Source organism: Vombatus ursinus, unplaced genomic scaffold (genome assembly GCF_900497805.2).
Source record: "Vombatus ursinus unplaced genomic scaffold, bare-nosed wombat genome assembly UNPS02005286.1, whole genome shotgun sequence".
Classification (NCBI taxonomy): domain Eukaryota; kingdom Metazoa; phylum Chordata; class Mammalia; order Diprotodontia; family Vombatidae; genus Vombatus; species Vombatus ursinus.
The window spans coordinates 12,940,784-12,967,158 of NW_020945064.1; the positions used below are offsets into that span (position 1 = coordinate 12,940,784).

General features: G+C 37.6%; 1 protein-coding gene across 1 annotated transcript in view; it reads left to right on the top strand.

Annotated features, from left to right (window-relative positions):
* The first annotated feature begins 291 nt into the window (after nt 1-291).
* The window catches only part of ZDHHC7 (zinc finger DHHC-type containing 7), a 46,976-nt gene continuing 20,892 nt past the window's right edge, over nt 292-26,375 (top strand). The window contains exons 1-2 of the mRNA XM_027846890.1: nt 292-366; nt 10,350-10,430. The gene's annotated coding sequence lies outside the window, so the exon portion shown is untranslated. The remainder of the gene's footprint in view (nt 367-10,349; nt 10,431-26,375) is intronic.

A 26,375-nucleotide genomic window follows, 5' to 3' on the forward strand; every position in this document is an offset into this window, starting at 1 on the left:
AAGTTGAATAACGGCTTCCCTAGAATGCTGCACATGCGCCGTGCCTCCGCGAGATCACTTCCGGGAGCTTCGCTCGGCGAGCCGAGCCCTGGGCGGCGGGGTCGCCTGTGGGGCGACGGCTGCGGCGTCGAGCTGTGTGTGGGAGAGGCCGCGAGCGAGCCGGAGCGAGCCCGGGCACGAGGGAGCCTGCGTGCGCCGGCGGCCCTGCCTCCTCCTCCCGGCGCCCGCGGCCGGGTCATGAGCTCAGCCGCATGATGTGCGCCCGCCCGCCCCGGCTGTCGCCGCCGTCGCCGCCCGCAGGCCAGGAGGAGCCGCTGCGCCGGGCGGACCCCCGGGGCTCCCGCCCAGCCCGGCCCGGGGACCCGGGTGAGTGAGCGGCCGCCTCCCCCGCCCCCTCCTCCCTCTTCCTCTCCTCCCCTCCCATTCTTTCCTCTCCCTTCCCTCTCCCCATCTCTCTTTCCTCTCTCCTATCTCACCACTGTCTCCTTCCTCACTTCCTTCTCCCTTTCTCTTCCCTCTCCCCCTTCCTTTCCCCTCTCTCCTTTTTCCCTCTGCTTTCCTTTGTATTTTATTTTATGCTTTTAAAAACCTAATTCTTAGCAAAGGTCCATAGAAGAGGTTCACTCCCTCTGTCCCTCCCTCTCTCTGCTCTCACCACCTCCCACCTCCTGCCTTCTCAGTTTACTTTCCTCTAAGAGGGTTGGCCTCACTGATCAGCCCTAAATTCTGTCGTCCAGGACCCTTCCCCCCATCACTCTTAGCTGTCTCTCTTCCTGGAGCCCTTCTTAATTTCCTTTAATCTCTGCCAATTTCCCATTTGTAATTCCACTCTTTTTCCCTCCAGTCTTTGTATTTTTGAGACTACACCCCTCTCCCTTGCTGCACCGGTTGCCAAATCCCATTTTCTCTTTAATCTTATACTTTTATACTTTCTTTCCCTCCCTCACAAAGCCACTCTTTTTGCTTGTTTCTGGTGTGAAATTTTTTTTTTCTGAATATGACAGAGTGCCATGGGATTTAGAGCAGGAAGGGACAAGCTAGTTCAGAGGTTCTTAGCCTTTTTTGTGTTTTCAGACCCGTTAGCCAGTCTGGTGAATCTTACGGACCCCTTCTCAGAGTAAGGTTTGTAAGAGCAAAAAATGAAATACAAAGGAAACCAGTTGTATTAACAATACAGTTATCAGGTTTTTTAAAAAGTTTACAAGATTTGAAATTAAGAGCCCTTTTATTTTAGTCAAATCTTTTTCATTTGTTGGTAAGGAAGATGGAGATTTAGAGGGGCCCAAGATCAGCAGGAAGACAGTAATAGAACTAGGATTGACTCTTAACTTCAGTTCTTTTTGCTACATTAGGTTCAGTAGGGAAAATTTCTTAGAAAATATTGTCATTTTTCCTATTAATTGTAGTGAGATAGTTTAAAAAAATATGGTAGGGAGGGACCAATAGATTTCTGGAGCATAACTCAGATTATACTTTATCCAGGCAGCTTTCCCCTGGTCTCTTTTCCTCCAGGTGATAAATGACCTTTGCCCTCAGAACCTCACATCATTTCTTGTACTTTCTCTAGTGCACTTAGCTATCCTTCACGATGTTATGTATTTGTGTTGTTGGTGTCTTTCCCTCTATTAGACTGAACCATAGCCCTATGAAGAGTGCAGTGAGTACATAGTAATAGGGTCATAGCCTCATAGATCTAAAGCTAAAAGGGGCCTCAGGGCCATGTGCTCCAATCCCTGTTTTTTGCAGTGGAGGAAACTGATGTTAAGGAAGGTTAAGAGACTTGCCTGAGGTCTAAGAAGTAGAAAAAAATCAGGGTTGGGACTTGATACCAGGATATTGTGTTATGAAAATCAGTTGAGATAATGTATGTAAAGAGGGCAGCAATCGTGTCTTATCGAAACTTTATCTTTTCCAACAACCAGTGCAATTTTTCATTACTCTTTTTTGACCTTGGGCAAGCCTTCCTGCATGTAAGCCTTAGTTTTCCTCATCTGTAAGATGAGGGGTTTGGATTAGATGATTTCTAAGGTATTTCCAGGTCTAAATTCTGTGACTGGGAAATCAAGTTCACTTGGAGTTTTTGCTTTTTTCCTGCCTATTGTCAGGGCTCTTCTCACCTTGAAGGTGCTCTAGCTGTTCCCAAATCCTTGAACACCACCCCTTTCTCTAGTAGGTACTCTACAAAATGGGTGTGGGTTCTTATTACTGTGTGTGGAGCCATTGGAGAGACCTGAATAAAACCAGTTTGTTTTTATGTTGCTAAATGGAGAGTAAGAAATTGCAGGTGCTTGTAATTTTCCATTTTAGGTTAGACTACCATTTAATCAGAACTCATTTTTATTTTTTATTTGCAACAAACTTTAGTAAAAACTTTTATTAAAACTTTTTGATTATAGCTCTTTGCTTATAGTTGTTGCCGACATTCTTCTAAAGTGCTTGTCCAGAATCTTAGATTCATAGTAATATGAATTACAATGTAATTCATAGTAATAGTAACATTTTAGAACTATGAAATTCTAGATAATCCCTCTCATTTTACAGAGAAGGTCATTAGAGGAATTTACTTTGTGGTAGTGATAGAGCTTAAACTAAAATAAAACACAGTACACCTGACTCCTGATCCTGTGTTCTTTCTAATACTCCACACTACCTGATTAAGATGTAGTAATCCTTGTATGACAACTTAGTGATAGACCATAAGGTTAATATGAAATCCCTTTGTACTGGATTTGGATCCAAAGAACAGTTATTAATGGTTTGAGACAGCATAGTACAGTGGAGAGAGTACTAGAAAGATAGCTAACATTGGATAGAAATGTCTGAATTCAAAGTTTTCTCCATAGGCTGGAATATTGGGGATGAATCCAGTAAGCTGAATTTAATAGGGATAAATGTAGAATGTTAGGCTGAGGATTCACTAAATATAAGATGGAGGAGAAAGGCTAGAGATATCAGTTCAGATGTCAGATCTTGGGGCTTTACCTCAGACTCAGAGTTAACAGTGTTTTATGACAGCCAGGTTATGAGATACATAGTGTTCAGGACTAGGGAGGTTTAAGTCTTGCTGTATTTTTCTCTGTTTAGATCACATCTGTATTATTGTATTTAGTTGCAAAATTTTGGGTAGGACATTGAAAAGCTGAAGAGCATCAAAGGAGGGTGAAGAGGATGGTAACGGGCCCTGAGATCTTGCCAGATGAGGATCTTTTGAAGGAGCTGGCAAAGTGTTCAGTTTGGAGAACAGAAGGTTTGGTGGGGACCTGGTAGCTATCGCTATCAAGTATTCTAAGACATCATATAGAGACCTGTCAAATCTGGAGAATCAGATTTGGTCTTGTTTAGGTAGACATTGCAGAGAAGATTGGTAGGAAGGAAAAGCTTCTTAATAGGGGTGTCCCAAAGTGGAATGAGATCCTTGGGAGAAGGTGGGTTTCCTCTCAAGGGCTGGAAGCAAGTATATAATATATTGTAGGAAGGGATTTTTTATTTTTAAATTTAGTTTTGATGGCCATTGATGTTGCTTCTAACACTAAGATTATGTGAGAGGTAATTCATAATATCTCATCTATAAAATGGGAATAATAATAGGAACCCCAATCCTGCAGGGTTATTGTGAGAATCAAATGGAATATAAAAAGTGCTTTGTAACCCTTAAAATGATGCAAAAATGTTGGTATAGGAAACTCCTGGATTGAGGAAGCTCCTTCTCCCTATGCAGGTTATCTTCTCCTTTGCAATTTAGAGTCTCAGAGAAAGAGAATGGAGAGATTAAGCAACTGGCCCAGGGTCATATACTATTATGTATCATAGGTGGGACTTGAATCCAGGTCTTACAGGTTTTAAGGTTGGCCTTCTATCCATACAACAAGAATGTCAAACTCAAATAGAAAAGGGGACTATTAATCTGTACGTGAGGATCCCAGTGGGAACCATATTAATTTAGTTTTAAAATGTAGTATTATCTGTTGTATTTTTATTTATTTTGTTAAATATTTCTCAATTGCATTTTAATCTGTTTTAGGCTGTACTGTGTTATGGGCTACATGTGGGGGGGGAGCCACACTTAACCTCTATACCACACCATGTTACTTTTCTTCTGTTATTATTATTAATAATTTCCCTGAAACCAATGAAATTTTATTTTCATCTAAAATTTACTTGGTTAGATGGTCTTTAATAACCAACTAAAGAGTGATCTTTAAAACAAATTTCAAAGCAGGATAAAATTGGAAGACTTTTGAAGTATAAACCGGTGTGGTAATTTAGAAAGCCATTTTATACCTGCATGCCAATATTCCCTTAAAAGTAAAAAGATACCATGGAAGGTCTTTTAAAAGTATATTTAATTTTTCTATAGCTCAGATTGTCAATAAAGGTCGAATTTATTCTCTTTATTTTTTTTTTAGTTTGCAGTTCAAATTGCAGTTATTTTTAAAAATAACTGGAATCATGTGTATGGATGTCTGTAAACTCTTAATTGATGCCAGTAAGCACACATAAGCACTCTGCTACTGTATCTCATTTGATGGGGGAAGTGAAAAGAATGCTGTAGTTAGAGGATGTGGGTTCAGATTTCAGCTTTACCACTTTTACTACCTCTTGAGGTTGGGCAAATCCTTTAACCTCTTGTGGCCTCTGTTTCCTCATTCGTAAAATAAGCAGGTTGAACTAGATCACCTCTAGATTCCCTTCTAGCTCTAAATATGTGATCCAGTAACCCTATGAGGTTCACAGGGCATGTGAAAATGCTATTTAAAGGTGAGCTATAATCCTTATTTTTACAGATGAGGAAGTGGAAGGTCAGAGACTTGCTCAAAATTAGTGACACAGGCAGAAGCAGCAACTAGATTTTAGGATTACTAATTAGTGTTCTTTATAGGCCACTATGCAATTTTTTTCTAGCCTTATTTCCCACTTTTTCAAAGTGAACCCTACATTTTAGTCAAGTTGGAATACTCCTTGTCTTAAAACACGTTTTCTCTATGTTTTTGTTTATGCTATTCTCTCGCCAGGAGGACTCAGTCTTGAGCTCAGTTCAGGATCCAGCTCCATTATCATCTTCTCCCCAAGTGGTTTCCTTGGTACCAACCTACCTGGGAAAAACTAGCCCCTCCATTTTTGCCCCTCATATTAGCATTTAACTTTATACTGGTCACATGGCACTTTGATATACTGTGTTGAATGTCCCATGTACAGTTTTATATCCTTCAGACAGCTTGGCATATACCCTCACATAGACACTAAATACTTAAATTTGATGATATTATTGTGGACATTCCTTTCCACTCCACCAAATGAAAATCCATCCATGCTTCATTCAAATCATTAAACATCTGTTGAGCACCTGCAATGTGAAAGGCATTGTGCCTGCAGGTTCTGCAAATACAGAGACAAAAAAGACCAAACAGTCCCTGCCTTCAATTAGCTTAACTTTTAGTTGCGTTTACAACACATGTAAGTTAGTTCAAGGTAATTTGAAGAAGGGTGATTAGACAAGTAGGGTGATCCACTGTTAGGTGGCATGATAGGGAGGGTAGAAGCTCTATCCAGTGTGCTGGAGACCTTCCTGTGGGTGTTTTCGTAATTTAGAAATACCAGTGCCACATTCATGTTGTTCAGTTGTAATTCCAAGCTCTCCCTCTGTGATCAACCTGCTTTGTTTTATGGACTTCAGTTTCCTCGATACTTAGTATTTTTTATGCTGTTTCATGCATACAGAGTCATCCTTGAGCCATGAAATAGGCACTTTATAGTTGTTGTTTCAAGGACATTATTGAATATCCTTCAATACTTACTGAATAAGTTTAGAGGGAGTGCAGCTTTGTTTTAGTCTCCTTTATGTCAGTTTAAAGGGAGAAATGAACCAGTTTCTACCATCAGACTTTTATAGTATTATCTTTGTTGAAGTACCTTGAGTTTTCACACAACTAGAGACTCTCCTGGATGGATCTAAATTAAAGTACCTTCTGAAACCAAATAGAGTGAACATTTGTTCTCTGTGGCATTTGCTATCTCGATCCCTCCATTAACATGGATATAATTGAGAGTTTAGTACATTTGGATTTGAAATCCTTGTGTTACTTATTTAAATAAGGGTGGGTGTGTATCTCTGTAAATTCACTAAAAGCAAAATAAAGAAACCTTCTCTTGAAGATCTGGAAGAGTCTAGCTTAATTATCTTGGGGACCTGGTACTTGGGGAGAGATTCTGGCTCCAGTGTGTGCAAGTGTGGAGGGCTTTTTTCCCTTGTAAATATAAGATTTTTGTAAGTTTAAGATTTTTTTTTATTTGGTTACTCTTCTGACTATTGCACCTGCTTTTCTTGTATGATATATTTAGTTGTGCTTTGAATTTTAAGAACTAAAGTAAAGATTTTGCCTATAGCCTGCTAATGGACATGAATATTATATGTAGAAATTTTCCTCTCGTTCAAAATATAAGTATCTCCTCAGTCTCCCTAAACTTGCCTTTACTTTATAATCTCCCTAAACTTCCCTCTTTGATTTACAACTTCCATAAGGGGATTCCAGGATAATGAAGTGTTTTGATTTAAAAGACTTTCTTGAAATTGAAAGCCATATTTTGATACTGATAATATAGACTGTGGATAATATGTTGGTATAAAATTGAGAGTTGACTACATTTGGCATGATAGATTAATATCGTGCCTTCCTCTTAAACATTCTTTAGATTCTGTAATTGGAGAGGAAAATAGTGGGTTTTGTGTATAGTAGATAATTGCTGTGCTTTTAAAGAACAAACTAAATATTTCATGATTGCAAATTGATGGAAAGAATGTTTAAAGAACATAATTGCTACTAATGAGCTTTAGTTGATTATCTGAAAGTTATATCCTTGTTACCCCGGTTTCCTTTTTAACTTGGCTCAAATACCAACTTCTGAGGCCTTCCCTGATTTTCCCGGCTACTTAGTACCTCTCCCAGACTATTTCCTCATATTTTTGTTGTTGTTTATGCGTATATGTGCCTTCTCCTTTTCATAAAATGTAAACTCCTTAAAAGGCAAGGAGACAGTTTCAAGATCATTTTTTTTTTTGTTTTTGGCCTTACTGTCCCTCTGTGCCTAGCACAGTGTTGCATTTAGAAGATGCTTGGGCAATACTTGATTGCTTGATCTTGAAGTTAATTTCTCTTCCTGAGGCAGGGAAAAGGCCCAACGATTTTTTTTTTTTAAACAGGTAGTCAGTGTACATGTGAATGGTGAGGACCATACTTTAACAAGCTTTCATTCAGCTCACATCCCCAGTCTCTAAAATAGAGGCTGTCATAACAAGTGCTTTAAAAATACTTGTCTAATGGAATTTAGTGCCTACTTTGTGCAACACATTGCAGGTGCTAAAATACCAAAATCCAGGGCAGCCACTTTGATATATGTAATAGTAATAATAAACTATTCATTATACCTTGGATTTTTATAGCACCTTTGCCCCAAAAGAACCTGGAGCACTTTCACCTATTATCTAATTTGTTTTAGTATTATTCTTCAGTGTTAACATCCTCTTTTTCACTGCAAAAGAAAGCATGAAATGTAGGGACAGCCTAAGTAGCTTCACCTGAAGTCCCATCTAAAAGTGAGTATCTAATTCTAGTCAGGGTTCCTGACTTACAACTTCATTGTATTGTCACAAGTTTTATTTGAACAAGTCAAACTAGGCATCAGAATTACTGCATTATATTTATATCTCATTAGAATGGAAATTTATTGCTAGAGTATCCTAAAGGATTTCACATTATTTGTTTTGTTTCAGGATTCTTTTTTTATAAGTTTAAGGGAATACTAGAGTAAAATGTACTCTACCCTCAGATATTCGGTAGAGACTAAGTACTGGAAATAGAAAAATTGAATCAGTTCATTCTCTCAAGCAGTTCATTTTCTCGTTGGATAAGACAGCACATAAAGGAGGGATGGTTCAATATCATGATAGATGGAAAGACCAGACAGTACTTAAGATTTAACAGCACAGTTAGCAAGACCTTGAGGATCTTGGGGAACAATGGCTATGAGGATAGTAGAGGTAGGGGTTGTGGGATAGAGGTCAGTATTCAGGTCAGAATGGGATTCCAGTGCCTTATGGGAACTGGGTAGTGAGTGTTAAGCTAGGGAAGAGGAAGGTTTGTGGCTCCTCACCACGTGGCTTGGGAGTGTTGATACCTTAGAGCTCTAAATTTATGATCCAAGGAATAGTCCATGTTTTTCTGTAAATACATTTTTCTATTTGTTTATGTCCTTGAACATCATTAATCCTAAGAGATGGTTAGTATAGGAAGGTTAAAACTGGTAGGTACTTTCAAACTCGCCTGGTTCAATGCCCTAATTTTATAGATGAGGAATTTGAGGCATAGAGAAGGTAAATCGAGTCAACCAAGAATTTATTAAGGACCTATTCTGTGCCACTTGCTGTACTGGGTTTTGGAGAAGACAGAGACATAAACCCAACAGTCCCTGCCTTTAAGAAGCTTACATTTTGTTGGGTTAGACCACATGTACGTGTGTATTAGATAACATATGTACATATATGAATATATGCACATGTGTATCTTTATTAATATAGGAATATACTTCTTCATGTAGGAATGTATTTCACATACGTGAAGTATGTGTTCCCTATGAATATGTATATGGTTATATATATGTACATATATATCTTTAATATACATATACATGTTATCTAACCTAATAAAACGTAGGCTTCTTGAGGGCAGGGACTGTTGGATTTATGTCATATACATTTTGTTGTGTCCCATCCAGATTTTTATACTTAAATAGCATTGATTCTCAAACTCCTTTTGTCGTGATTCAGTGGACCATGAGTTTAGTGAACTTGAGAATGCAGTGCTTGAAGACTTGGTTTGGTAAATCCTTGTGGATGATGTGACTTTTTCTGTTCTGAGAGGAAGTTTATCTGGCAGATTTTCATTCTGTACTAGAGATAGAGAGAAGATAGTGGATACATTTAAGAAAAACTTATTTGCCTATGACTTTCCATTTAAATATGATAGTAATTATGCAAAGACTAACAGGATAGGGTTATTCTAATTATGAGTAGCACCTTTTCCTCTCTCATTTAAAATTTTTCTGAATATTAAAAGAAAGGACTAAATATTTACAAAATCACAAATACCCATCTTCTGATTTAGAACATTTTCCCTAACTGTCTCCTGTGCCTGGAATGTTCTCGTCCCCCCTCATCTCTACCTTCTAACTTCCCTGACTTCAAGTCCCAGCTAAAATCCTATAATTCAAGAAGTCTTTCCATATCTCCTTTAGTGCTCATGCTGTCTTTCTGTGTTCATCTCCAATTTATCCTGCAAATAGCTTGTTTGTTTGTAATTGTCATGTATTCCTCCTCATTAGACTGAGCTTCATGAGAGTAGGGATTGACTTTTGCTTTTATTTGCCTCACAGCTCTTAGCATAGTAGATGCTTAATAAATGGTTTTTGACTGACTAACATTAATATTATCTTACATACAGCACTTTTAGGCTTACAAAGTATTTTACATATGTTAACTCATTTGGTCTTCATGGAGCCCTTGGAGTTAGGTGCATTAGCCACATTTTAGAGATGAAGAAACTGAGGCACAGAGAAGTTAAGTGATTTGCCCAGGGTCTCACACCTAGGGACTGTCTGAGGCAGTATTAGAACTCTGTAGTTCATTCACTCTGACGGTGACCTGCCTCTAGTCAAAGTTGTAAGGGAATGAAGAGAACCTTTGATCCCATTTCTACCAGAGTGAAACCCCTCTACAACTTAATCAGTAATTGATCATCCAGCCTTTTCTTAAAGACCTGTAGTGGAGGGGATCCCACCCTTCTGTGCCCCATTTCACTCTGGGATAGCTCAGATCTTTTTTCCATTCTATCAGGCCTGAGACTGTCTATAACTTCCGCCCACTGCTTCTAGTGATCCTTCCAGAGACCAACCAAAAGAAGGCTCATTCTTACTCCACTTGATAGCTCTTACCTGTATGGTTCAGTGATATATGCTTAAAATGCTGAGTAGGCTAATTATGCTCATCACCAGCAAAAAACCAAAACAAAACCAAACCACTGTGAAGGCAGTAAGTATGCTACAATAGAAAGTGTGTTAGATTTGCGGTCAGAACTGACTTTCAAATCCTGAATCTATTACTACCTATGTATTCTTAGACACTTACAACTTTAGTTTTCTCATTTATAAAACAAGGAATTTGGACCAAATTACTTTTAAGGTCTTTTAAGCTCTATATATATATGAACAAAAAAAAACCAAACTATTTTTTTCTGTCAGTAGATTTTTGTGCTTGTGCCCTTGATCATAATTTACTAATTGGATTTTTCCTTTTTCAGATCATATCATATATGACAATATGCATCTTAGCCTGAAGAAAAGACACAATGTCCAAGTAACATTAAAAAAAAGTCTGTGAGGTAAGTTAAGTCAGTTTGTGCATATAATCTGTCATTTTTCTTTTGGAAGAGTAGAGAATTATTTCAAGTAGGTTCAATTGTTACTTTAAAGTTAAGAAGACTTGCCAGGTGTGGTGTGCATCGCTGCTGAGGCTGGAATGTCAATGGAGTTAGGGATTTCAGAGCTGTTAGAAGAGCTAAAGCTGATTGTGTCAGTACAAAGCCTGACCCCAGTGTAGTAAGCCCTGGGAATCAGAGGGCCATCAGGCTGCCTAAGGAGGGGAGAGCCAGCACAGGTTAGGGAAATGGAGCAAGTTAAAGCTTCTGTGCTGACCAGTGTTGGGATTGGGCCCCTGAGTGGCCATTGTATTTACAGCTAGATAGAGAAACTCAGTTTCAAGTAAATAAATAAAATTAAGAAAACTGGACCATTTCATACAGCCAATATAATGGTAAATATATATTATATATATATACGTGTGTGTGTGTGTATATATGTGTATATATATATATATATACACACACATATATATATATAATGGTAAAATCTTTTCAGAAGGAAATCTTTGTTTAACTGAACCAGCTTGCCTTGTCTTGTCCCTTTGAGAAATAATGTCTGAAATCAGCCTGTCAAAGTAAACATCTGTAACAGGTTTTGGTACAATGTGCTGTCGTTTATGTGTCTTGATATAATGTGTTTTTGTAATTCTCGCCAAATTCTGGTTCACTTTCTTTTCTTCTGTAGTCCTTGTCTTACAGGGACTTGTAGGAGCAGACAGGCGATGGTTACATTTGGGCTAGGGAAAGATTTTGATTTCTCAGTGTTTCCTATTTTCAAATGGGAGATGTGGCTTTAAACTTTTTTTTAAAGTATTTATTAGATAGGTATTCTTCATTTTTTTAAAATTAATTTTGATTTATCAACAATCACTTTCATAAGCTTTTGAGTTTTAAATTTTTCTCCCCCTCCCTCTCTACTCCTCTCCAAGACGGCTCGAAATCTGATATAGGATATCACACACACCCATTCCTATTAAACATATTTTCACATTAGTGATGTTGTAAGTAAGAATTAGAACCGATAGGAGGAGCTACCAGAAAGAGGAAACAAAACACAGCAGAAGAAAAAAATAGCAAATAGTATGCTTCTATCTGCATTCAAACTCCGTAGTTCTTTCTTTGGATGTGGATAGCATTTTCCATCATGAGGCCTTTGGATATGTCTTAGATCCTTGCATTGCTGAGAAGGGCTAAGTCTATCAACATTAGTATATAGTTTCCTTTCTTATCTCTTTTGATAAGATCTATTTTTGCTTTTGCTTTGTCTGAGATCAGAATTGCTACCCCTGCTTTTTTTACTTCAGCTGAAGCATAATATATTCTGCTCCAGCCTTTTACCTTTACCCTGTGTGTGTCCCTCTGTTTCATATGTGTTTCCTGTAAACAACATATTGTAAGGTTATGGTTTTTAATCTATTCATCTATCCGCTTCTGTTTTATGGGAGAGTTCATCCCATTCACATTTACAGTTATGATTACTATCTGTCTTTCTCTCCATTCTTTCCCCCCCCCCCGTTTATGCTTTTCTTTCTCCTTTCTCCTTTTCCCTCCTCACTAGTGTTTTGCTTTTGATCACTGTCCTCATTCCCACCTCCCTTTTGGTAGCCCCCTCCCTTTTGTTTCCCCTTTTCCCTCCTACTGCCTCTAGGGCAAGTTAGATTTCTAAACCTAACTGATTATGTTATTCTCTTCTTGAGCCAAATCTGATGAGAGTAAGGTTCAAAAAATGCTCATTTCCGTCCCTTCTTTCCCTCTGCTGTAATAGGTTTTTGTGCCTTTTCCTGTAATGTAATTTACCCTTGTCTGCCTCCTTTCCTTTTCTCTCAGTACATTTTCTTAGTTAGAAAACATATTTCTATTGAAAAACCATTTTTTCTATAGAAAACCATTATCTTCTACATTTTATATAGGAAAATAGTAAGTGTTTTTTGTTTGGAGGTGTTAAGGAATGAAGAACAGACTGGGTCTAGATCTCTTAATGCTGCTGCTCCAGTGGACTGTCTTTCTTGCTACACCTTTTAGATTTTGTAAGCTTTCTTTAGCTGCACTATCCAGGGACTAACATCCTTTTTTATGTGGAGGCTTGTGTTTGAATTCAGTTCCCATGGAAGAATTGTCAGACCTGAGCATAAATGAAAAGAGAGTATTTGTTTTAGATCTTCTCAGCTGATTGTTGTCAGCGTCCTCTTAGCTCTTCATTTTCCATCAGTGGTTCTGCCTGGTTTTACATTATGTCCTGGTACTCTTCCCCCTCCTTTGCAGCTTTCTTTTGTGTATAGTCTTCAGGCCCATTAGACAAGGCCAAGACTGTCTTTTACCTCCTTTTCTATCCCCAGTGCTTAGCACTGTGCCAGGCGCATAATAGACGCTTAATAAACATTTATTCAGTTGAGTTGAATTGAATTAGCTTTGTTGTCTTGTCTGCTTGGTTACCCCTTTCATAGACCTCAGAGGCCATCTAGTCAAACTTGTTCCTTTACAGTGTCCTTCACTAGCTGGTATAGAGCTTCTGCCTGATGACAACCAGTGAGGGGAGAATGTGGGAAGGACCTCATAGAGCAGCCCATTCCACGCTGGGAGAGCCCTGATTGTGGACATTTTCCTTAGAGGAAGCTAAAAATCCACTTTCTTTGGCTGTCTTACTAGGCTGTCTCTAGACTTTTGAGTGCCGCTTAAATCTGTCAATAGATGTCCAAGCTTTTGTTTCATTATATTCCATAGGATAGAATTCCCTTCCAAAGAATGTGATGGCTTTATATTCAGTAAATGGAACCCAGAGAATATAATGGTTCCATATTCAGGAAATGGAGCCCTCTGGGAGCCCTAGGTAGGCAGGGACTGTGCATTTGTGATCTTCAATTCATCTACTTATAACCAGTTATCTACAGTAAATAATCTTTTGTGTATTGGGGTAGGGGTGCCCAACCTCCCTTCTTTTTCTGGTTCCTTTATATTTGAAAGTCATTACTCAGGCTAAAATGCATGGAGAGAAGAGCTAACCTAAGAACTCCTTTCTGCCGTAACGCTGCATTTACTCTTAATGTCCTTTCACTTCTCTGTTTTAGATATTTTTCCAACCACCCATGGCCTGCTTGCCAAAAATTCAACTTACTGTACTGGTTTCCTTATCTGTAAAATGTGGAAATTGGATTAAATGATTTCTAAGTGCTTTTCTAGCCCTAGGATTCAGTGAGTTGGATTAAAATAAGAATATTAGCCAGTATCACACTATAAATATTACGCCCACGGACATGCACACACAATATAAATAAAAAACCTTTTGCCTTTCTAGTTTGATATGTTGTGAAGAGCATTAGATTTGTAGTCAGAAGACCTACATTCAAATCCAAGCTCTGCTGTTTTGTACTTGTGTGGTTTTGGGCAAGCCATTTAAACGCTGGGCCTGAAGTAGTAAAATGAAAGTATTGGGTTACATGGCCAGTATGGGCCCTTCCAGTTCTAAGTGTATGTTGTAATATGATATTTGTAATTGAAAGTTCCTAGTGTCTAGAAACTGTTACTTGAGTAATGGAAACTTAACGTTAGTTTTGATATTCTGAGAAGTGGGTGCTATTTTTATTTAACATGACAGTAAATACTATGGATTGGGAATGGAGTCAAAATTCCATTAAATCTCAATCATAAGAAATCAGGCTATTGCTGTTAGAGCAGAGAAGTGGTGATAAGACATCTTCTTGACTGCTGTCAATCAATAGAATGCTTTCAAATTTCTCTCAGAAATGAACGTTAATTAGTATGAAATAATTAGTATGAAATGGATAGTAATTCTGATATTAAGAATAATTCTAGGTTTTCATGTTATTCTTTAATGGGCATAGTATTTCAGTAGCACATCTTTTATAAATTCTCACCATTATACCATTTGCACATTCTAAGCTAACCTTAGGTTAGAGTCTGGACAGAATTGTTTACTTCTCTCCTGCTTTTGTCCTGTTGCTTTTGCTGAAAGTAGTACAATGACTCAGCAGACTGCTACTATAGTTTGTTACATTTTTTCCATGTAGTGAAGAAACTTGTATAACTTTGATTGTTTTACACATAAGTTGCTCTCTTGAAAAGTCTAAATAATTTTGGATATTGAATCATTTTCTCATTGGCTTTTGTTATAATTTCAGAAAGATGATGTTAGAAAAATATCAGCCCCTAAAACATGTAATCATACTGTGATATTTACGTCAAGGAATGTTCTATTTTGCCTTTTGTCTTCTGAATTTTCTCACATAGCATTTATTAAGTATGTATAAGGTACTGAAGGAAGTTAATTAAAATGAGTCAATCCGTATGATATTTGTACGTGTTTAAAGACACATCTATTCAAGTATACCAATTGGTAGTTTCCGTTTCTTTCTTTTTTTGGTGGGGAGTGGCCTGAGGCAATTGGGGTTAAGTGACTTGCCTAGCGTCACACAGCTAGTAAGTGTTATGTGTCTGAGGCCAGATTTGAACTCAGGTCTTCCTGACTCTGGGGCTGGTGCTCTATCCACAGCACCATCTAGCTGTCCCAGTAGTTTTTCATTTCTTTGGGAACTTTCACAATGTACGTTACACTTGAATGAATGTAAAGCTAGAGGACTTGGATTCAGATGCTGACTCTTGTATTTGATAAACCTTTGTGACCTTGGGCAAATTATTATTTTCTTTGGGCATAAGTTTCCTTTTCTAAAAATGGAGTTGAATTAGTTGGTCTCCAAAATTCCTGTCCAGATCTGTCCACATCTTCCTCTGTGCTGGTTAGAATGCCTACTTCCTAATGAAGAACACACTGTTTCCAGTACTGGCTACTCTTTCTTTCATATCCCAGGACCTACTGGTTGCTCTGGGGGATGTCTTAATATTCCTTGCTTCCCAGTGCTGTTTCCAGACACTCTGTCTTTCACCTTCGGCAAGCAGCCTCTCTTCCTTTGAGCTTTAAGCTATCCAAATTTATCCCACAATCCAGATCCTGGTGGTTAACCTTCAACCTCCAGGACTTTTCTTCCTTCCTCAGTGAGTTTAATACTTGACTCACTGTTTTTCTCTCTTCTCCATCTTGTGCCCTCTTTTGGGACCTTTCAGCATACATATCAGTGCTTCCTCAACCAACCCTGTCTCCTCAGTTCCTCATTTTGCTCAATTCCCGTGACCTTCTTCTCTCCTCTGGCTCAGTTACACATAGAGATGGCCATATCTTTAATCTTGTCATTGCCTATGTCTTCTCCTTCCTTGTTAATGAACTCTGTTGTTACTTTTTCTGATAGAATCTTTTTATCATTTCATCTTTCCTAATGTCTAGTGATCCCATGCTCTGTTCTTTGTTCTCATGGTGACCTTCATTCCCTTCATCCCTCTGTTCTTTCCCAGGGTCTTCAACCCTGTACTGTTGACACTCTCTTCCCTTTCCTATCTTCCCTTTCCACTTGATAAGAGCCAATTCAACTCTACAGTATCCTGTGCTCTCAAATCCTTTGCCCCTTTGTTCCATCAGTGATCAAAATCTTTCCAAATTCCAACTCTGGATTACTCCTATCATCTACTCTTTATAGTTACATGCTGTCAAACCGCTAGAAAAAATAATGAAACTGTGCTGATTGGGTCCACTACAAATGTATGCTACCTTATATCAGTTGGGCTCTTACTGTAGCAAGGAAAGTTTTTGCTATCCCACTTGGACCAATGACTTTCCTTCCTCAAAATTCCTACTCTTTCATCTGAGGACTTCATCTCATACTTTACTGAAAAAAATCAGGCCTTTCACTGAGAACTTTGTTTTCCTCTTCATCTCACATCATTCAGACACTTTTCCTCTCAATATCCTTCACTCCAGTCTTGGATGAAGAGTTGGTAAATCTTCTGCATGTATTTCTTAATCTCATACCCTATTGAGTTCTCCAACAAGTTGCTTCCACTGTCATCTTTGTTCTCTTATCTTCAATCTCTTCCTGTGTATTTTCTCTTTTCCCTGCCTACCATGTAATCATTTGGTCCTGTCATTCCAGCTAGCTCTCATCCTCTTATCTTTCCTCCTCCGCTTTATGGCTAAACTCCTTAAGAAAGCTCTCCACACTCAGTGCTTTGACTTCCTTTTTTCTCGTTTTCTTTTAAACTCTCTGCTGTATGGTTTCTAGTCCCATCATTCTATTGCTTTCTTCAAAGCTACCAGTGTTTTCTTAATAGTCAGATCTAATGGCCTTTTCTCAATCTTCATCCTTCTTGACCTTCTTCAGCATCTGACGTGGTCAGTAACCTTTTCTGGACCCTCCCATCTCATTAAATTTTTATGACTGCTGTCCTGCTTCTCTTATATCAGAGCTGGTTGCATAGTGATGGCTAACATTTACTGTGTCATGTACTAAAGTGCTACATGCTTTACAAATATTATTTCATTTGATCCTCACAACAGCCCTGCAAGGAAGGTGCTGTTCATTATCCTCATTTTACAGATGAGGAAATGGCGGCAAACAGGTGAAGTGACTTGCCCACCCAGTAAGTGTCTGAGACTGGATTTGAACTCCATCTACCTACTTGTTGTCCTAGGTGACTTAATTAATGCTTGTTGTTGACTTGACTGATGTCTCTTTGTTCTGCTGTGCTGGTCATTCATGTGTGTTACATTCACTAATCCTGGCTTGTCCCCCAAGGCTCTGCCCTTGGCCCTCTTCTTCCTCTATTCTATCTGACTTGGTGATTTCATCAATTCCCATAGATTTAGTTATCTTTATGCAGATGATTCCCAGATTTACGTTGTTGTTCATTTGTTTCAGTCATGTCTGACTCTTCCTGACCCCTAAATGGTTTTCTTGGCAAAGATACTGGAGTGGTTTGCCATTTCCTTCTCCAGCTCATTTGACAGATGAGGAAACTGAGGCAAACAAGGTAAATTACTTGCCTAGGGTCACACAGCTAATATGTCTGAGGCCAGATTTTAACTCAGTTCTTTTTTTTAAATTTTTTTTATTAATTTATTTTTATTTATCAAAAATCATTTCCATAAGCTTTTGAGTTTTCAATTTTTCTCCCTTTCCCTCCCCCCTTCCTTCCTCAAGACGGCACACAATCTGATGTAGGCTATACATATACATTCCTATTAAACATTTTCACATTAGTGATGTTGTAAGGAAGAATTAGAACCAAAAGGAGGAACCACCAGAAAGAGGAAACAAAACAAAACAGAAGAAAAAAAAACAGCAAATAGTATGCTTCTATCTGCATTCCAACTCCATAGTTCTTTCTCTGGATGTGGATAGCATTTTCCATCATGAGACCTTTGGAGATATCTTAGATTCTTGCATTGCTGAGAAGAGCCAAGTCTGTCAACGTTAGTCATCGCACAACGTGGCTAATGTTACTTTGTACAACATTCTCCTGGTTCCTGCCATTCCCCAGTTGATGGACATCCCCTCAATTTCCAATTCTTTGCCACCACAAAAAGAGCTGATCTAAATATTTTTGTACATGCGGGTCCTTTTCCCATTTTTATGATCTCTTTGGGATACAGACCTAGAAGTGGTATTGTTGGGTCAAAGAGTATGTACATTTTTGTAGCCCTTTGGGCATAGTTCCAAATTGCTCTCCAAAGAACTCAGTTCTTTCTGACTCCAGGCCTCATACTATATTCACTGCTCCACCTACCTGCCCCTAAATCATCAGTAGTTGTTTATAAAACCAATAAAACTCATTAGGAAGAGATAGAAAGAAATTCCATTTAAAATTACTATAGGATGTATAAAATACTTGGGAATTAACCTTCTAAGACACAAGAACTATATACGTATTACTACAATAAACTGTTTACAGAAATAAATAATTGGGAAAATGTTATTTGCTCAAGGATAGAGTAGAAAAACTAGTATAATAAAAATGATAGTTCTACCTAAATTAATTTACTACTTACTCAATGCCATACTAATTAAATTACCAAAGAAATAATTTATAAAACTAGCAAAATAATAAAATTCATATGGAGGGGGAAAAAAGGTCACGAATCTCAAGAGAAATAATGGAAAGAAATGCGAATGGAAGGAGTTCAGCAGTGCTAAATATCAGATTCTGTTGCAAAATATTTAATTCTCAAAACTATTTGGTATTGGTTAAAAAATAGAGATCAATCAATAGAACAGATTACGGACATAACATAATAGAAGCAGTGTGTCTAGTACCTCAAAATTTGATAAACATAAGAACAGCTACAAGGATAAAGACTATTTGACAAAAACTGCTGGAAAAGTTGGACAGCAGTATGGAAAAAATTAGATTAGGACCAATACCTCATGACTTATGCCAAAATAGCATGGGTGTGTGTCCTGGATAGAAAAGGTCATGGAGAAAATTGCCTTTCAGATCTCTGAATAGGAGAAAGACTCACAACCAAACAAGGGATAGAGAGGGTCACAGAAGACAAAATGATTAATTTTGATTACTTAAAATTGAGGTGGTTTTTTTTTTCCACAAACCCAGTAAAGCTAAGATTAAAAGGCAAAGTGACTAACCAGAAAAAAAAAATGATGCAGCAAGTTTCTCTGATAAAGGTCTCATTTCCAAGAGAACTGACTCAAATTTATAAGAAAAAGAGCCATTCTCCAATTGATAAGTGGTCTAAGGATATGAACTGGTAGTTCTCAAAGGTAGAAACATAGTCTATCTATAGCTGTGAAAGAAATGAAAAAATGAAAACTTACTACATAGAAAAAAAGTTCTACATTACTACTGATTAGAAAAATGCACATTAAAGTAATTCTTGGAATCCATTTTGTGATTCTGAGATTTCATTTCTCACCAGGGTAACAATGACAAAAAAAAAATAAAATTATAAATGTTGGAGAGGCTATGGAAAAACAGGTACATTGATAACACTGTTGGACTGTGGATGGGTACAACCATTCTGGAAAGCAATTTGGAATTATGTACAGAAGAGATCAGAAAAAGAAGAAAAAGTCCTATATATGCAAAAATATTTGTAACGGCTCTTTTTGTGGTGACAAAAAAACTGGAAAGTAAGGGGATGCCTATCAGTTGAGAAGCAGCTGAATAAGTTTTGGTTATAAATGCAATTGAATACTGTTGAAATAAGGAAAAAGAGGAAGGGACTTCTTTTCAACTAGGAAGAGTTCTTGGGAAACCTTGATTAGCTGCATTATTGCCATTGGGCCATGCCGTCCTCTTCTGGCACCCCTCTGTCGTGTTCTGTTTTTTTTTGTTGTTGTTGTTGTTTTTTAACATTTGTAAATTTTTTTTCTTTGAATTTTCCTATTTCTAGCCATTTAGCAGTTTTACATATATAAATCACAGCATAAAATTCTGTGATTTAGAGCCAGAAGAGGCTTTTGCAGTCACCTCGTTCAGTCTTTTCATTTTATAGATAAGATAGTGGCAGAATTGGAATTTGAAACTGAGTTCTTTGATTCCAAATCTGATGTTCTTCCCATGATACCATAGCACTAAAAACAGGTTTTTTCTTTAAAGTTAGAAGAGTATTGTGTGGTGCCGGGACAGGTTAAATACCTTTTTTAAAAGCTGTTATGTTGTGTGGTTTTCTATATGTTTAGGTATTAGTAACTATTGAGTGGTACTACAGCTAGTCAGCAGCATATTTAGATTTTGGGGAGCTGTTTGTGTGTAACCCTTTAATCTATTTAGAGTTTAATCTCATTCATCTGTCCACTTAACCCTAATCTGAAACCTTTAGTTGCAGATAAGAATTGAGTACAACAGAGGTTAAGTGACCTGCCAGGGGATCACTCAGAAAGTATCTGAGACAGAATTGGAATCCATGTTTGCCTGCCTCTGTGTGCAGTACTCTTTCTACCCCACTGTGCTAGCATGTCCAGTATTTCACACCTCTGCAAAGAAAGGGGATGCATTTTCTCTGTTCTTCTCTAGGGCCAGCCTTGGTCTTTAGAATTATGTAGTGTTCAGTTTCCTTTTTGTTGTTGTTGTTGTTCCTGTTTATGTTGTTATAGTCATTGTTTTCCTGGTTTTGCTTACTTCACTCTGTATCAGTTAATAGAATTCTCATTTATAGTTTCTTATAGCACAGTAATGTTGTATTAATTCGTATATTAGAGTTTGTTTATTTATTCCTTAGTCATTGAGCACCTAATTTGTTTCCAGTTCTTTATTACCACAAAAAGTCTACTATGAATATTTTAGTGTATGTGGACCTTTCCTTTTCTTTTTTCAGTCTTTAATCTGTTGGAATACATGCCTAGGAGTGGGATTTCTGGGATCAGAGAGTAGACATTTCAAAATGATTTCTGGAATGGTGGAACTTTGTAGCTTCACTGATGGCGTATTTAGTGTGCCTGTCTTTTTGCATCCTGTCCAATATTTGCATATTTCTTAGTGATTTGGAGTAGTGTTTTATTAATACAAATTTTATTGATATCTTTTGGTTTTTACATCACCAGAATTTCTCCCAGTATCCCTTCCCCCTTCCCAGAGAGCCATTCCATGTAACAAATAATATTTTTAAAGGAAAAAGAAAAAGAGGAAGAAGAGAAGAAAGCAGTCTGAAAATATGACCCACCCATGGACCTCTCACCTTTGCAAGAAGTGGGGTGAGGGTGTCTTCTCATTTCTCTTATAAGCAATAATTATTCTTTGTAATTTTGTAATGTTGACTTTTTTTTTTGGCAATGTTCACTTTTAATTTTTGATTTTTTTTTCATTTACATTGCTATAGTCACTGCGGTTTTTTTTCTTGACTCTGTTTACTTCACTCTGTCAGTTCATATAGGTCTATGCTTTTCTGGATTTATCGTTTTTGTCATTTCTTATAGCACTATAATATATTCTGTTACTTTCGTGTAGCACAATTTGTTTAGCAGTTCCTCAGTTGATGGGCATTTGTTATATTTCCAGTTTTTTTTTGCCACCATAAAAAGTACTGCTATAAATATTTTAGTGTTTATGGGGCATTTATTCTTTATGAATTACTTGTGTTATAATAAGCCCAGTAGTGGAATCTTCAGGTCAAAGAATATGGGCATTTTAGACACTTTATTTTCCTAATTTCAAATTGCTTGCAGAGTGATTGTGCTGATTTATAGTTGTACCTTCATAGACTATTGTGCCTGTCTTCCCACAACCTTTTCATCATGTTGACTTCCAATCTTTGCCAGTTTTCTGGGTGTGAGGTGAAACCTCAGGGTTGTTTTGATTTGCGTTTCTTTTATCATTAGTGGAGAGCAGTCTTTCATATAGTTGTTAGTAGTTTGTAATGCTTATGAGATTTCCTTTTTTCATATCCTTTGACTACTTTTTCATTGGAGAATGTTACTTCGTCTAATCACTAGTTATCTATAGAAGTGTTTCCTTTTTTTTACATATTCAAGTGTGTTAAGTGAGCTCACATATAGAAATATTTCATGGAAGGATTTTTTCCCCCAGCTTCAGCTAGGTGCATTAAGTCTTTTATTTATCTTAATCAGATTTCCTTTATAGAACCTGATAAGCATCTTTCGAAAAGGAGATTAAGGAAACCTCTAAGTAAAGTCTTCCTTTCTTACTAGGAAGGCATCTAGGCGGTTCACTGGATAGACTGCTGGACCTGTAGTCAGGGAGACAAATCCTACTTCAGACACTTACTTGGTGTGTGACACTGGACAAGGTACTTTACCTTTGTCTCAGTTTGCAAATATGTAAAATGGGGATGATATTAATAGCACCTACCTTCCAGGGTTGTGAGAATAAAATGAGATAATATATGTAAAAGCTCATTGCAAACCTTAAAGTGCTATTATAAATACTCATAACTTTGTTCTTTTTGGCTTCTTGTTTACATATATAACCTTTTGTTATTTACGTTTTATGGCAAATGATAAATAGGAAAAAAATCTAGCACTAAATTTGTTTTGTCTTTCATGCAAAGACTTTAGGGCATTTTCAAAACCGTTTATTAGAATTGAAACATCCTCTTGGATGAAATAATTTGTTCTCAGGATGAAAGGGACTCAGATTGTTTCTTCTCTAGTATCCTAAGTGACAAGTCCATTAACAAAGCCCAGATCCTACAGTTAATTGCCTGGTTGGTACTCTAATCTCCTTGTTTGTGCTGCCACTGAAGAGAGTTAATTTTTCCCCCTCCCTGAAGTGGAGGGAAATACTATTTGGCAAGAAGCTAAATTATTTAGATCACTAGTGTTTCTACAGAATCCCCTCTGAACTCTTTGAATGTTGAGTTATACAAGAGGCATATATTGTTGATATTGGTCAGCCATGTAAGATTCTTCTTACCCATGGACAGCTAAAATGAATAAATATTATCTTCAGAAAATTGATATCAAAAACATTTTTAGAGTTGCAAAAATAAAATGTACTGATAGGAATGCTCACACTTGATCATCTCCAAAGTTCATCTTGCCTAGTGTTTTGTTGCCAACAGAAGCCTCAGGAGGCATAAGCATCCTGCTTTTAGAAAATAAAAAAAAATATTTCTGAGTGATGACGGTGTAACATCTTTCCTGTCCATATTAGTCATTCTTTGAATTGATGTTTTTAATCATTGAACTAGAATATTAATGGTATTAGCTTGTCTTAATTCACCAAAGCTTTAAATGATTATTGTATTTATAAGGTAGTATGCTAAGTGGTAAAGAATATAAAATTAAATACAAGGAATTTATAATTTGATAGGGGTGATAATACAGGGACCTAGACAACTGTATGAAAATTATACATATGTAAAGAGTGGTGCAGAATGACAAGGCAGATCGAAAGCAGAAATTAATTCTGATTGGTGGGGGAGTGTGGGTGGGGTTGGCAGAGACCATGACCAAAGTCACAGTGAAATGGAGCCTTGAAGGATATAAAGTGGAAGCAAGGACAGGGCAAGAGAACATGTGTGGTCTGGCTTGGGAGCAGCATGGGGCAAAGCAGTTCATTTCAAAATTTGGTAGGAATAGTGCTTCACCCGATGAAATAGACATGTTCCCATAAAGTTGTCAAAAGATGTTTTTCTCTGAAATGTACTGCATTTTCTCATTGACTTCCATTTTAATTTCTTAGGTATAGTCTCAGCTCCAATCAGGAAATTCTATTTATAGATTATGATAGATTTGCTGGTATAGCTAGTGTAGTGCTGCACATAAGTACACATATTTGTTGAATTCAGGAGACATGGCTAGGTTTTGGACCCAGGTCTCCTGATTCTAAATCCAATGCTTTTCTTTTTTTTTTTTCCTTTTTTTTTTTTTTGCTGTATTCTAGCTGTTGCAATATGTAGTTGGATTTTCCTTGGTATTATCTATCATAACAGAAAGGGATAAATTGTTTCTCCCTTTCGCTTATCCCCTTCACACTTTCATTCCAAACCAAACTCAATGGATTGGAATTAACTGTGGAGACCAATGTTGTTATTGTTTAATGTATGTATTGCTAAAGAGGTGCAAAGTAGAAAAACCTTGGTTCAGACTGAAAGTAGGAATGAAAAGAAAACATTAGCAGAAGTATAGGTAAACTTTGTTCTTGAGTAATTATGTGGACTGAATAAATAAGGTGGTTCCCTTTCTGGGTCTTGGAAAATAGGATGTAACATTTTAAAAAATTATATCTTTAATTTTCTTATGAATTCATCAATGTAAAAAACTTCCTGGCATGGAAATGCCCTCTATAATACAAATCTCGCAGTTGTGGTTCATTTGTAGTTTCTAATCTGAGAGTTAATTGAGACCAGAGACAAAATGACTTGACTTTATGTCCCTTGGCTAGTATGTTTCAGAAGCAGCACCCAGACCGGTTGTCTAACTTTAAAAAGGCCAGCCCTCTGTCTACACTGTTTTCCATTAAGTGATATCAGAATTAAAGAATAGGGATGGGATTTCATTGCTTTAGGAAACCCTCTCCACTAGTCCTCACCAGTTCTCTGAAGTTGTATAGGCTTCTAGTTGCCTAGAGTGGTGAGAGATGAAGTGGCTTTTTTCCACACAGCCGGTTTGTCAGAGGCATACTTGAAGACTCATCCTCAAGTCTTTCTGGATCCAACGCCAGCTCTCTGTCCACTATACCATTCTACATCTCACATCAAAACGAAGACAGCAAATTATAGGAAACATAATGTACCTACTAAGAGTTGAAGGGAATGGAGGGTCTAGCTCTCTGTCAGTTAATGTGGAGAAGAGAACAGTCTGCTCTAGTGGCCTCTTGGGCAGCTCACTTAACCCTTTTGAGCCTTTGTTTCCTAGTCTGTAAAATAGACAGTGATACTTGTACTTAGTTTCAGAATGTAGTTTTAACAAAAACCCTTTGTAGAACTTAAAGGCTGAGACTTTCTCTTTTGTCTTTGTATATCAGTACCTTTTGTAGTTCCTAGTGTGTAGTAGGAGCTTATTCGACAGGTGAAAAACTTAAGTACAGGGAGGTTAAGAGACTTGACCCAAGGTCATCCAGAGGCCAGGTTTACCTTCTCTATCCTCACTTTCTTCATTAGTCAGATGAGGTTGGGCTAGAGAGCTTTTAAAACTGTCCTTCAGAAATGTTTTCCTAAGGTCACATAGACTGCAGAGCCAGCAGGACTTCATACTCCAAATCTAGCATTCTCTTCGGGAACACCATGGATAATTTGAAGTCCTTGATTTGGATTTAAAAAAAAATTAATCCTTAAAATTACAGGGTAAGGGAACTGTATGGCTAAATTAGAGTTATTATAATGTGACTTGACATCCAAAAAGGTGCTATTCTAGGCTTAATGGAGTAATAGTGTTGAGAAACGGCGGGGTGGGGTGAGGGTGGTGGCAAAAATCTCACTGTACCTGTCCTGGTCCTGGCACCTCTGAAGTACTGTGTTCACTTCTTAACATATTTCAGGAAGGATATTGACAGGATATAGAGCATTCTTGGGAGGGTAACTAGTTTGGTGAAGAGAATGGAAATTAAACCATGTTAGGGTAGATTGAAGTGTTGAGGTTTAGGGGTGTTGGGACCCTAAAATCATGACACTCAGGTACTGCCCAAATGAATTTGACCCAAGCCTTCTTTCAGCCAAAGATAACGTTTAGTAAAGATCCACCATATTGGCCAGACTCTTAAGGAATCTGAATATTTGTGAGCTATTGACTAAATTATAAAAATCTGAGCCCTTGGTTAGACTCTTAAAAGAATCTGAGCACCTTAATAGAGACAAGATGGGTCTTGTATACAGAAAGACTGTGGGAGGGATCTAGGGAGGATCTTAATGGGAGTGACTGGGAGGTTGAGAATGGGGTCTTGATAGGGTCAAGGGTGGGAAGGAGTCAGGGGCCTTCCGGAAGTGATAGACAGTGGAGAGCTGGGCTAGGTTAAAGGTAACTGAGAAGTGGGAGATTGGGCGTAGGTGATAATGAAAAGTCAGTTAATGGGATTGTAGCTCAGGCGAAATCCAGAGGTTTGGCCATGTGGCAAAGTCCAGGGTTTTTCCTCTCCGGAGTCCAGATCTTAAAGACATGGCATTTTCTTTTAAGGGTTCAGATCCCATCCCCATCAGGAGGAATTAAAGATAATTAGTTTGGTGAAGAAAAAGCTTAGGAAAACATTTGTCTTCAAGACATTAATAGACTTTTATTTAGAAAAGGGACTACTTGTTCTGCTTCCTTTTAGAGTACTAGGGTAGCAATGACTAGACAGTGAAGAGAGGCAAATTTCAGCAATGTAAAAACAAATCCATATTTAGAGCATTTCTAAAACAAAATTACTTTCATTGTTAATAAGGGATTAACTTCCCTGTCACTGGATAACTTGAGTTCATAACTCTGTGATCACTATGGGAGTTCTTGTAGAAGGGATTTTTTTAAAAAATCAGGTAATTAGATGTTAACTAGATGGACCTTGGGGTTGTTTCTGACCCTGAGATCCTATGACTCAATACTTCCTATCTCTGTGGCCTTGGGCAAGTTACTCAATCTCACTTAGTCTCAGTTTCTATGTCTGTAAAATGAA